Source organism: Podarcis erhardii (assembly GCF_964252035.2).
Source record: "Podarcis erhardii genome assembly, chromosome: 4".
Lineage (NCBI taxonomy): Eukaryota > Metazoa > Chordata > Lepidosauria > Squamata > Lacertidae > Podarcis > Podarcis erhardii.
In genome coordinates this window covers 14,769,947-14,783,103 of record NC_138508.1, presented here as the reverse complement: position 1 = coordinate 14,783,103, position 13,157 = coordinate 14,769,947, and the positions used below count along the sequence as shown (strand labels likewise).

Here is a 13,157-nt window from a genome sequence, read left to right as displayed (position 1 = left end):
CTGTATTGCCTACTATTTTCCAGCCCCCAATAGTCTTAACTGCACTTATGATAACCTGCACAGGCTTTAGATAATAAAGTGCATATAATTCTGTCTCTCTGTACCCACCCCGCAATACACCTCCACCACCAGTTTTCTGCTAGTTACCTATTAATAGATGAATGTTTCAGATAATTGGTGTTTGTTGGGTTCACGTCATTCCTAGAGTGGATATCTGTTGGCCAAATAAGACTGAAAACATTTTGGGCTTGTTTTGGAAATAAACACACACTCATAGCTGCAGTGCTGAGCATTGCTCCTGGAAAGCAAGTAGCAGGCTTGAACTAGGATTGGCCCAGGACATTTAGCTGCTGGTGTCGTCTCCCCCCTCCTCTCCCCACCCCATGCCCCCAAAGTAAAGTCAAGGTGTCTTCAGAGACATCTGAAGCAGCAGATCTCCCCGACTGTAAAAACACAACAATAATATGCTAAAGAATTAATCCCACTATGCCAGAGGTTTTCAACCTTTGGGGGTCCACAGCTACCTTGAGCAACCATATTCTTTCTGTGGCACCCCTGTGGGGCTCAGGAGCCCAGTTATGTCACCCCTTGCCTGCAGGGCTGGCAGCCCCTCACCCCTTTTCAGACACCCTCCCTTGTGGAGTGTTCCCTCAGCCTCCTCTCTTCTCTCCTCTCCTTGGGAGTCCTCTGGGCAGCCGCAGCTGCCGCCTCTGAGCTGCCCCCCCACCTGCCCCAAAGAGAGGTGCCTCCTCACACTGCCCCACAGGGGCCTGGGAAGCACCCCCTGGCCAGCCTCAGAGGCACTATTTGCCTGGGGAGTTTGTAGCCAGGGCTGCTGCAACAAAAGCCGCAACACAAGAGGGCATCTGAGGATGGAGAGAGCGAAGGAAAGAGGGACAGAGGCCAGTGTTGCCTGCGACACCCCTGACTATTATTCAAGGCACCCCAGGGTGCCACGGAACACTGGTTGAAAACCACTTCACTATGCCAAAATGGCTTCTCCCCATTTGGAGTATCCTACAAAACCAGGACGTGGGTGGTGCTGTGGGTTAAACCACAGAGCCTAGGACTTGCTGATCAGAAGGTCGGTGGTTCGAATCCCTGCAATGGGGTGAGCTCCCATTGCTCGGTCCCTGCTCCTGCCAACCTAGCAGTTTGAAAGCATGTCAGAGTGCAAGTAGATAAATAGGTATCGCTCTGGCGGGAAGCTAAACGGTGTTTCTGTGCGCTCCTCTGGTTCACCAGAAGCGGCTTAGTCATGCTGGCCGCATGACCCGGAAGCTGTACGCCAGCTCCCTCAGCCAATAAAGCGAGATGAGCACCACAACCCCAGAGTTGTCCGCGACTGAACCTAATGGTCAGAGGCCCCTTTACTGGACCATGAATTATGGAGTGTCCTGCGGCCACTAGCATCAGACAAATGCAGGATGCTTCAAGATTGGAAGCAGTGTTAGAAACTCAGGTATATAAGCTAGGCGCCAAATGGTTCCTTAAGCCAGGGTTACCGTCTCCAGAACGGAATGTGTAGTTGCCATTTTTGGACAAGGCAGCTCTAAAGTCTTATTTCCCAATAGGACTTTTTGGTTCCTGAAATTCATTCTGATTGTGCAGATAAAACATAACTGATACATAACTCTACAGGATGTGTTGCTAGTACAGTCATTCCTTGGATCTCAAACGCCTTGGGCTCCTGATCAAATCGACACCCGAACGATCAAAACCCAGAAGTGAGCATTCCAGTTTTCCAACATTCTTTTGGAAGCCAAACCTCTGACGGGGCTTCCGTGGCTTCCGATTGGCTGCAGGAGCTTCCTTCAGCCAATCAGAAGCCAAGCCTTGGTTTCAGAACGTTTTGGAAGTTGAACTGACTTCTGGAACGGATTCTGTTTGACTTCCAAGGTACAGCTGTATGTGAAAACCATATGCGCTTTCAGATGGTGTAGACGTCTGGTGCCATCCTAGCACCTGGGCATCTTCCTTGGGTCACAAGTGGCCGATAGCCAGGTGCAGAATAAAATCTGTTAATCCTGCCCTGCCTCCCCTGGAATTAAGGTTTTAAGAGTTTGAACACCCACCCTGAAGCAAGTTATTGACGATGAGACCATGACATCTGTGGATGCCAGACTACCATAGGAATAAGAAAGCAGGTCCCAAATTCTTCTCTGTGATCATTTTTCTATGGGCAGATCGCTGCATTTTTTATTTATTCATCGCATTTATAACACCCCTCTCCTTCAAGAGGCTCAGAGACACGGGTCCCCTTCCCAATTTTATCCTCGCAACAACCCTGTAGGCTAAGGTTGAGAGACTGAGACTGGTCCAAGGCCACGTTGTGAGAGTCCTGGCTGAGTAGCGGGTAGGGATTTGAACCCTGGTCTCCCAGAACCTAGTCCAGCATTTTATCTTGTGGTTCCCCCACTAGGACCTGAGACAGGATTGCTCCCCTCTTTTTGTGGGAGCTGTGCCTTAAGTCATCTCATTTACCCAGCTAAACACCTTTCATTTCTTTCTGCTGGAGGTGTAATTTATGTACTTTGAAGCAAAGCTTTCCCTATCTTTTGGAAAACTGCCACTGCTAGCTTTGCAGACACACAGTTCAGCAGTCAGCAGTTTTCCCTTCCTTTAAAAAAAAAAAAGTGACAAGATATCAATATTATAGTGACTTGCCAACTGTGGGGGGTTTTTTGCAAATAGGTCTGCTCTGTGCAGCCACCCAAAGTGTTGCAGCAGGAAAGCAATGCAGAGCCAAACATTTAGATTATGTGCTATTATTATTCATTAAATGTGTATACAGTGGTGCCTCATTTCTCGAACGTAATCCGTTCTGGAAGACCGTTCGGCTTCCAAAACGTTCAAAAACCAAGGCGTGGCTTCCCATTGGTTGCAAGAGCTTCTTGCACTTAGCGGAAGCTGTGTCGCACGTTCGAGTTCTGAAAAGCGTTCGGAAACGGAAGCATTTACTTCCGGGTTTTCAGTGTTTGAGAACCCGAAATGTTTGACAACAGAGGTACCACTGTACAGTGTACAGTGGTACCTTGGGTTAAGTATTTAATTCGTTCTGGAGGTACGTTCTTAACCTGAAACTGTTCTTAACCTGAAGCACCACTTTAGCTAATGGGGCCTCCCACTGCCGCCGTGCCGCTGGAGCACGATTTCTGTTCTCATCCTGAAGCAAAGTTCTTAACCCGAGGTAATATTTCTGGGTTAGCAGAGTCTGTAACCTGAAGCGTATGTAACCCGAGGTACCACTGTACTGCCATTCATCCCTAGATCAGTGGTTCCCAAACCTTTTCAGACTCCTTGGTTCCATAAACCCATCCCCAATGCCCACTACTCCATAAATATAAAGAATATTATTCAAAATAGAACAAATGGACCTAAGTCAGTTATATGGGTGATACTCTGTTGTGTCTCGTCAGCACAAGGATTTCCACTTAACACAATGGCATTTCCCTCCTTGTTCCTGCTTTTCGTGCCCCATGCCCTCTCCAGATTTGCTTCACAGTGTCGGGGGAACCCCTACAACAGATTTAGGGGGTGCACAGGCTGAGGAGACAGTGGGAGAAGGTTCTGTTGCACAAGTGGAAAAATTTGCGCCCATGGAACGTTCTCCTTAGTGCTGCAGTGCATCGTAATGGTTAGAGTTGTCAGACTAGGACACTTAGCCATGAAACTCCCTGGGTGACGTTGGGCTGGCCATTTGGTCTCAGCCTAACCCAACCTTGCAGGGTCATTGTGGGTATTCATTGAGCAAGGTGGAACCATGTAAACTCCCTCGAGCTCCGTGGAGGGAAAAAGTGTGTTACAAATGCAATAAATAGATAAATAATGCATTGGCTTCAACCCAGAGGATTTGATCTTGAAAATGACTAGCATGGGTTGCAGCCCACAGTAGGGTTTTCTTGCTAGGGGCTGTGCTGTTGGTTTTGGGTGGCAGGATCAACCTCTGTTGTGCGATAGTGGAGCTGTGAGCAAAAGGATTTAGAAGTTGTTTTAACAAATCTGCGGCTTCGGGAAGAGGGGCTTTCCTTGTCTAAGCAAAATCAAGGCTGGATAAGGCTGAATTAACGGCAGTGTTTTGCATGGCAAGTCCCTGCTTTCGTTTCCTATTCAGTGACGTGTTACCAGTGCAACTATCAAAACTTGGAGTTCACCACTGTGGTTCGCACCCAAATGCCTTCTCCCTCTGTTCTGGAAGAGGTTAACTTGGGGACAGGCCAGAAGAGAGTGCGGTCCTTGGGTTGCAAAAGTTTGTGTCACCCCTGCCGTAGATCAGGTTTCTGGTATTCATCAGTATGCGGATGATACCCAGCTCTACCTCTCTTTCAAATCAGAACCAGTGAAGGCGGTGAAGGTCCTGTGTGAGTGTCTGGAGGCGGTTGGAGGATGGATGGCAGCTAACAGATTGAGGTTGAATCCTGACAAGGTTTTTGGGGGACAGGAGGTGGGCAGGTGTGGAGGACTCCCTGGTCCTGAATGGGGTAACTGTGCCCCTGAAGGACCAGGTGCGCAGCCTGGGAGTCATTTTGGACTCACAGCTGTCCATGGAGGCACAGGTCAAATCTGTGTCCAGGACAGCTGTTTACCAGCTCTATCTGGTACATAGGCTGAGACCCTATCTGCCTGCGGACTGTCTCGCCAGAGTGGTGCATGCTCTGGTTATCTCCCGCTTGGACTACTGCAATGCGCTCTATGTGGGACTACCTTTGAAGGTGACCCGGAAACTACAACTAATCCAGAACGTGGCAGCTAGACTGGTGACTGGGAGCGGCCGCCGAGACCATATAACACCAGTCTTGAAAGACCTACATTGACGTTCAGAAGACATCTTAAGGCAGCCCTGTTCAGGGATGTTTTTAATATGTAATGCTGTATTGTTTTTAATACTGATTGGGAGCCGCCCAGAGTGGCTGGGGAAACTCAGCCAGATGGGCGGGGTATAAATAATAAATTATTATTATTATTATTACTACATTGGTTCCCAGTACGTTTCCGAGCACAATTCAAAGTGTTGGTGCTGACCTTTAAAGCCCTAAACGGCCTCAGCCCAGTATATCTGAAGGAGCGTCTCCACCCCCATCGTTCTACCCGGACACTGAGGTCCAGCTCCGAGGGCCTTCTGGTGGTTCCCTCACTGTGAGAAGCCAAGTTACAGGGAACCAGGCAGAGGGCCTTCTCGGTAGTGGCGCCCTCCCTGTGGAACACCCTCCCACCAGATGTCAAAGAGAACAAAAACTACCAGACTACCAGACATCTGAAGGCAGCCCTGTTTAGGGAAGCTTTTAATGTTTGATGTATTACAGTATTTTAATATTTTTTTGGAAGCTGCCCAGAGTGGCTGGGGAAGCCCAGCCAGATGGGCGGGGTATACAGTGGTGCCTCGCAAGACGAAATTAATCCGTTCCGTGAGGCTCTTCGTATAGCGGTTTTTTTGTCTTGCGAAGCAAGCCCATTGACAGTTTAGCGGATTAGCGCTATTAGCGGTTTAGCGGCTTTTAGCGATCAGCTGTTAAGCGGCTTATCAGCAGATCAGCTGATAAGCGGCTTAACGGCTTAGGAAAAGGGGGGAAAGGGGGAAAAAAACCCACAGGAACTCGCAAGACATTTTCGTCTTGCGAAGCAAGCCCATAGGGAAATTCGTTTTGCGAAGCGCCTCCAAAACGGAAAACCCTTTCGTCTAGCGGGTTTTCCGTCTTGCGAGGCGTTTGTCTTGCGGGGAACCACTGTAAATAAATTATTATTATTATTCTTATTATTCTTATTATTATTTATTCTTCTTATTATTATTCTTATTATTATTTATTCTTCTTCTTCTTCTTCTTCTTCTTCTTCTTATTATTATTCTTATTTCTCCAACCTGATATCTTCCAGAAGTTGTTGGACTCCCATTAGCCCTGGCCAGGATGGCCGATGGCAAAGGATGATGGGAGTTGTAGTCCACATTGGGGAACAGATGGTATCTACACACACAGGCACACATACCTAGTTTAGTTTAGGATCTCCAAGCAATTATTAGTAGAAGAGTTTGGAATTGATATCCTGCCTTTCACTCCCTTTAAGGAGTCTCAAAGGGGCTAACATTCTCCTTTCCCTCCCCCCCCCCACAACAAACACTCTGTGAGGTGAGTGGGGCTGAGAGACTTCAGAGAAGTGTGACTGGCCCAAGGTCACTCAGCAGCTGCATGTGGAGGAGCGGGGAAGCGAACCCAGTTCACCAGATTACGAGACTACTGCTCTTAACCACTACACCACACTGGCTCTCTGGCTCACTGACTATCCCTGGCTCACACTGGCTCACTGACTATCCCTAGTCTATGGACCCTATTGATAATTGAAAGACCAGTTCAATTCATAGATGAATTACCATGTACCTGCAATATTCATATTTTTTCCAAAAATAAAATAAAATTCTACTGCTGCACTGAACATTTTTATCATCTCATTTTACGAAAAATAAAAATAAATTAAAAATGATGTCAGCGTGCAATTTAGAAAATTGGGCTAAATGAACCACAGAGTCCTTTCCTTTCCAAGCTGTTGGCAATGCTCATGATGCATGAATATTGGCATTTCAAAGAAGGCCATTGCCAGGGCGGGTCAAGTCCGTGGTGGCCAAGAGGAAATCTTTGAGGGCTGAGTTGTCATAGATGGAGCACAAAAGAGAGCTGTTCTTGCTGCTGGAAGGGTTCATTGGGTGGTAAAAAAAAAGGAAGGAAGAAAATGTTTCACTAGATGGGCAAAGGCCAAATCCTGTCCTCAGTGGAATCCGTTCTCTGTCTTTGAAGTTCATGCTGTGAATGCTAATGCTTCTTACATAACCTTGATAAGAACAGTTTACCCTCTAAGTATCTGCAGAATGGGCACTGTTTCAGGTGAGCCACATAATACATCTTCCGCATTTGATCTTTTAGCGTGGCAGCGCCTAAACTTTGGAACTCCCTGCCTATAGACATCAGGCACTCTTTTTGATACCCACTAAGAAGGCATTTCCATCCAGATATGTAGATTGTTGGCGTGAGTTTTGGTTTGGTTTTTAGCTTTTTTATTTTTAAAAAATATATCTTTATTAATTTAAAATAAATTTATGAGAAAACAGACATACAAGTAAACAAACAAACATACAAACAAAGAACAGAAAAAACATAAAAAACAAACCACCACACTATAAGATACAAGAAGATGAATATAATTATCATCATATATACTCCTGATACTGAACACAATTCTAAAACTTATAGAGAAGAAATTTAAAAAACTGACTTCCAATTAATCTCACTGTACTTTATCTATCCATTACTTTATACCGCACATATTTCTTATATAATTTTTTTTTTACCCTCCCTACAAACTTATATTTATACAATACAGGGATCAGTCTAATTCTGCCAAGATGTTTTCTTTTATTCCATAGTTTTTTAGCTTTTTGTTTTAGCTTATTGCGCTGCCCAGTATTGCAGCTGCCATGCAACCCCCCCAGAATGTTGCTTAGGATGGGATGTGGCCCTCGGGCTTAAAAAAAGTCCCCCCACTCCTGCACTGTGCGGAAATACGAGCTGTTAAAATGGGTGCCTCTGTGTGATCACAGCTGAGTCATGAGCTTCGGGGCAGCAATGCATCATGCTAGATGCTACCACAAGTGGTGGTGATTGTAAGTGGTTGCTGGCTATTATGAACCAGCCCATCATAAAGGCTCCAGGAAGTGAAGAGGTCTCATGGAATCATAGAATTGTAGAGTTGGAAGGGACCCTGATGGTCATCTAGTCTAGATTTTGATCTCCCTAACCTCACCCAGTGGACCAATTTTGGACCACCCACATGTGATAGTTGGTCTGCAAGGGTAAGGGGTGAGAGAGAGGGACCAAGCAGGACTGAACTCTCTATATTGAATCAGTTGGAAGGGACCTCAAGGGTTCTCCAGTCCAACCCCCTGCAAAGCAGGAATCTCAACTAAAGCATCCATGACAGATGGCTATCCGACCTCTGCTTAAAAACCTCCAAAGAAGGAGAGTCCACCAGCTCCTGAGGGAGTCCGTTCCACTGTCTAACAGTTCTTACTTCAGAAAATTCTGCCTGATGTTTATAGCCAGAATCTCCTTTCTTGTAACTTGAAGCCATTGGTTCGGGTCCTACGCTCCGGACAAGCTTGTTCCCTCTTCCATGTGGCAGCCCTTAAGATATTTGAAGATGGTTTTCATATCTTCTCTCCATCTTTTGTCTCCTCTTTCCCAAGTTTGTTGTTGTTGTTGTTGTTTATTTGTTTAGTCATGTCCGACTCTTCGTGACCCCATGGACCAGAGCACGCCAGGCACTCCTGTCTTCCACTGCCTCCCGCAGTTTGGTCAGACTTATGTTTGTAGGTCCGAGAACACTGTCCAACCATCTCGTCCTCTGTTGTCCCCTTCTCCTTGTGCCCTCCATCTTTCCCAACATCAGGGTCTTTTCCAGGGAGTCTTCTGTTTCATGAGGTGGCCAAAGTATTGGAGTCTCAGCTTCAGGATCTGTCTTTCCAGTGAGCACTCGGGGCTGATTTCCTTCAGAATGGATCGGTTTCATCTTCTTGCAGTCCATGGGACTCTCAAGAGTCTCCTCCAGCACCATAATTCAGAAGCATCAATTCTTCGGCGATCAGCCTTCTTTATGGTCCAGCTCTCACTTCCATACATCACTACTGGGAAAATCATAGCTTTAACTATATGGACCTTTGTTGGCAAGCTGATGTCTCTGCTTTTTAAGATGCTGTCTAGGTTTGTCATTGTTTTTCTCCCAAGAAGCAGGCGTCTTTTAATTTCCCAAGTTAAACATACCCAACTCCTTCAGCCATTCCTCACAAGACTTGGTTTTGAGACCCTTGATCATCTTTGTTGCCCTCGTCTGCACAAGTTCCATCTTATTTATTTATTTTACTTATATATCATCCTATACCCCGGGGGGTGGGTGTCTCAGGGTGGTTCACAGAAACACACAATATCCTTCTTAAATTGTGGCGCCCAGAGCTGGACGCAGGATTCCAGGGCACCACAATTCATCTGGAATCTCTGCAAGAAAGGAATTAAGTATTGCGCAATGCAAAAACCTCTTAGAGATCTTGGCGTGGATGAGGCCCGTGCAGCTGTGTTTACATCCTCTGAGAGCTGAGTGATGACTCAGCTCCTTGTGGGGTGGCAGGGCGGCAAGTGGTGGTGATTGTAAGTGGTTGCTGGCTATTATGAACCAGCCCATCATAAAGGCTCCAGGAAGTGAAGAGGTCTCATGGAATCATAGAATTCTATGGAATCATAGAATTGTAGAGTTGGAAGGGACCCTGATGGTCATCTAGTCTAGATTTTGATCTCCCTAACCTCACCCAATGGACCAATTTTGGACCACCCACATGTGATGTTTATAGCCAGCCCCAAGGCTACTCTGCCCCGTGGTGGTGCTGACTCAGCACTTGGTTGGAACGATTAAACGCCACCGCCAGGCATTCCAATTGACAGATTATGTGCAACAGGCCTGGATTTAAGGCCTGTATCATGGGTGCGGATCCTCTTTCAGCCTGAGGGCCAGATTTGCACCCTGCCAACCTTCCCAGGGCCAAATGCATCCTTTTTATGGTTAACAGCTAAGTCCATCTTTCTTGGAAGCCTCTGTGGCTGATTTCATAGTCACTGCTGAGTAACTGTGCCTGGGATGGTTTCTCAGAAGAGATCTTCTCAAAGGGAGGAGGGCTTTGCCAGTTGTGCTTAATTTAGCAGCAGAAAACCCCTTATGCATGGGAAACTGCAAAGCTTTGCAGAAACTGCGAAGCTGTTGACAGCATGGCGATGGCAATTGTTAATTGGATGCTAATTGCTGAGGAAGTAAGTGGGGGTTATTTATTAGACATGCTGTTCTTTTCTGCCTAGATTGGCTCCAACAGCAGCTCACAAATAGAAGGCACATCCCAATACAATTATAGATGAGCTATGCAGAGATATATGTTTGTTAGAGTCATGTTGGGGAACCTGAGGCCTAGTGGGGGCCGCTCTGTCTGGCCCAGTGCTGGATTTACGTATAAGTTAAACAAGCTGTAGCTTAGGGCCCCACTCTCTTGGGGGGGGGCAAAAAAATTAAAGGAAATAAACCTGGATGTACATTTCCAAAATATAAGATAAAAAACAAATAAAATAAAATCTACATACAGCAACAGTGTTTTCTGTTGTGTAGGCTCCCTTGATGTAAGTAATGGGCCCCACCTGCTAGCCTGCTATCTCAAATATCACTGGTTTGCTCATTTCTATATATAGGGTGCCTACATTCTGCATGGACTGTTATGTGCAAATAGCTTTAGATACCTATTTGTTGTTGTTGTTTAGTCATTTAGTTGTGTCCGACTCTTCGTGACCCCATGGACCAGAGCATGCCAGGCACTCCTGTCTTCCACTGCCTCCCGCAGGCTGGTCAGACTCATGCTGGTAGCTTCAAGAACACTGTCCACCCATCTTGTCCTCTGTCGTCCCCTTCTCCTCGTGCCCTCCATCTTTCCCCACATCAGGGTCTTTTCCAGGGAGTCTTCTCTTCTCATGAGGTGGCCAAAGTATTGGAGCCTCAGCTTCAGGATATGTCCTTCTTGTGAGCACTCAGGGCTGATTTGCTTAAGAATAGATATGTTTGATCTTCTTGCAATCCATACCTATTAGGTCCATAAATTTCCATATAGCATATATTCAACACAAAAAAACACCGACAATTTGTTGTTGACAAAGGACAGCTGGACATATAAAGGGCCCCATTACCTTCAGTAGCTTAGGGCCTCATCAAACCTAAATCTGGCCCTGGTCTGGCCCTTGGGGCTTTGCTGGGCTATGTCTCTCTAGCTCCCAGGATTCTTTGGGAGGAAGCCATGGCTGTGGTATCACAGTGTTTTAAATGTAGAGTATGTATTTCTCCTAGAATTCCACTGAGCCTCTTGGGCTTGCCAATCAGAAGGTTGGCGGTTCGAATCCCCGCAACAGGGTGCGCTCCCATTACTCGGTCCCAGTTCCTGCCCACCTAGCAGTTCGAAAGCAATTCAAAGTGCAAGTAGATAAATAGGTACTGCTCCGGCAGGAAAGTAAACGGTGTTTCCATGCGCTGCTCTGGTTTCGCCAGAAGCGGCTTAGTCATGCTAGCCACGTGACCTGGAAAAACTGTCTGCGGACAAAGGCTGTCTCCCTCAGCCAGAAAAGCGAGATGAACGCTGCAACCCCAGAGTCGTCCATGACTGGACTTAACTGTCAGGGGTCCTAGAATTCCAGTGAATTCCTTGTGTTCTTGTGAATTCCAGTTTTTTCTGAGCCTGGACACAGACAAAATACCCTTTAATTCCCTCTTTCGTGCTGCAAATAGCTATAGAGGCTCTATCACTGTGTGAGCCCAGAATCCCTAGGAGTGAGATCCTGAGGGTGCCTGAGGGCGGGGGGGTGGGGCCTTGAAAGAGTTTGTGTTGCGGGGGGGGGGGGAGGTGATTAAAGACCCCTTTGTGTGTGATGTGGGTGTAACTTATCTGAGGGAGACAATTTTGCAGCCCGTCAGACCTGTTAAAAGTTAGTTGCAGAACAGAGGATTATAGAGAATGACATGGGACTCATGGTGGGTGTTTTCGTACTGGGTTAATTAGGGTCTTGAGATTTCTGCTCTTTGCTGTGTCACAGCTGGAAAGGATTGGGGAAAGGAGGGAGGCGGGGAAGGGGAATACTTGCAGCCCCGTGGAAAGAGGCAATGAACAGTCTCAGATTATTTCTCAGGCATTGCCAGAATTCCTATGTGTTGCCTCATTGGATCCCGCTGCCTAAGCTGCAGTGTGATTGACATCAAGGGTACTTGCGGACGAGACCATCGTTTAGACCTTTATTTGCGAAACTCTGTTGCTGCATTCTTGTTTAGCTCAAACCAGAGTCACATGCAACAGCAGTTGCTGCACAGAGCATTTTGTTCCTTTGGCAGGAATCCAGACGGCTCCCATGAAGAATCAGATTGGTGTGTTAAGCTGGGTGTGTGTTTTTAATTCTAAAAATCCTTGTGTCTTGGCCCATGCCCCTAAGAGGCTGGTTGCCCTCCTCTCTTTCAGCTCCTTCCTCCCCCCCCACCCAATAGTTTCAGGTCAAATCCACACCCTAGCTTTAAAGTACAGTGGTACCTCTGGTTAAGTACTTAATTCATTCGGGAGGTCCGTACTTAACCTGAAACTGTTCTTAACCTGAAGCACCACTTTAGCTAATGGGGCCTCCTGCTGCTGCCGCGCTGCCAGAGCCTGATTTCTGTTCTCATCCTGAAGCAAAGTTCTTAACCTGAAGCACTATTTCTGGGTTAGCGGAGTCTGTAACCTGAAGTGTATGTAACCTGAAGTGTATGTAACCCAAGGTACCACTGTACAGTGGTGCCTCGCAAGACGAAAAGAATCCGTTCCGCGATTCTCTTTGTCTAGCGGTTTTTTCGTCTTGCGAAGCAAGCCCATCGACAGCTTAGCGGATTAGCGCTATTAGCGGTCTAGCGGCTTTTAGCGATCAGCTGTTAAGCGGCTTATCAGCGGAACAGCTGATAAGCGGCTTAGCGGCTTAGGAAAGGGGGGGGGAGTGAAAAAAACCCGCGGGAACTTGCAAGATTTTTTCGTCTTGCGAAGCAACCCCATAAGGAAATTTGTTTAGCGAAGTGCCTCCAAAACGGAAAACCCTTTCGTCTAGCGGGTTTTCCGTCTTGCGAGGCGTTCGTCTTGCGGGGCACCACTGTACGTCTAAACCACATTAACAGTTCCCCCGAAGACTCATGGGAACTGCAGTTTACCCCTAGCAGAGCTGCAGTTTCCAGCACCCTTAACAAACTACAGTTCCCAGGATTCCTTGGGGGGGCAACTATAACTGTTAAAGTTTTATAAGTGCTTTAAATTGAGGTTGTGACCTACTGTGTCTGTTAATAAGGGATTCGGGTGGCGCTGTGGTCTAAACTACTGAGCCTCTTAGGCTTGCCAGTTGAAGGGCCAGCACAGGCTTCCTCAACCTCAGCCCTCCAGATGTTTTTGGCCTACAACTCCCATGATGCCTAGCTAGCAGGACCAGTGGTCAGGGATGATGGGAATTGTAATCTCAAAACATCTGGAGGGCTGAGGTTGAGGAAGCCTGGGTCATCAGATTGAATCTGTGTGGCAGGGTGAGCCCCCGTTG

The 13,157-nt window shown here is 46.9% G+C and overlaps 1 protein-coding gene across 1 annotated transcript in view; it reads left to right on the top strand.

The window, feature by feature from the left end:
* ME3 (malic enzyme 3) overlaps positions 1–13,157 on the top strand; it is a 97,116-nt gene that overhangs the window by 1,559 nt on the left and 82,400 nt on the right. The gene's annotated exons all lie outside the window — the stretch shown is intronic.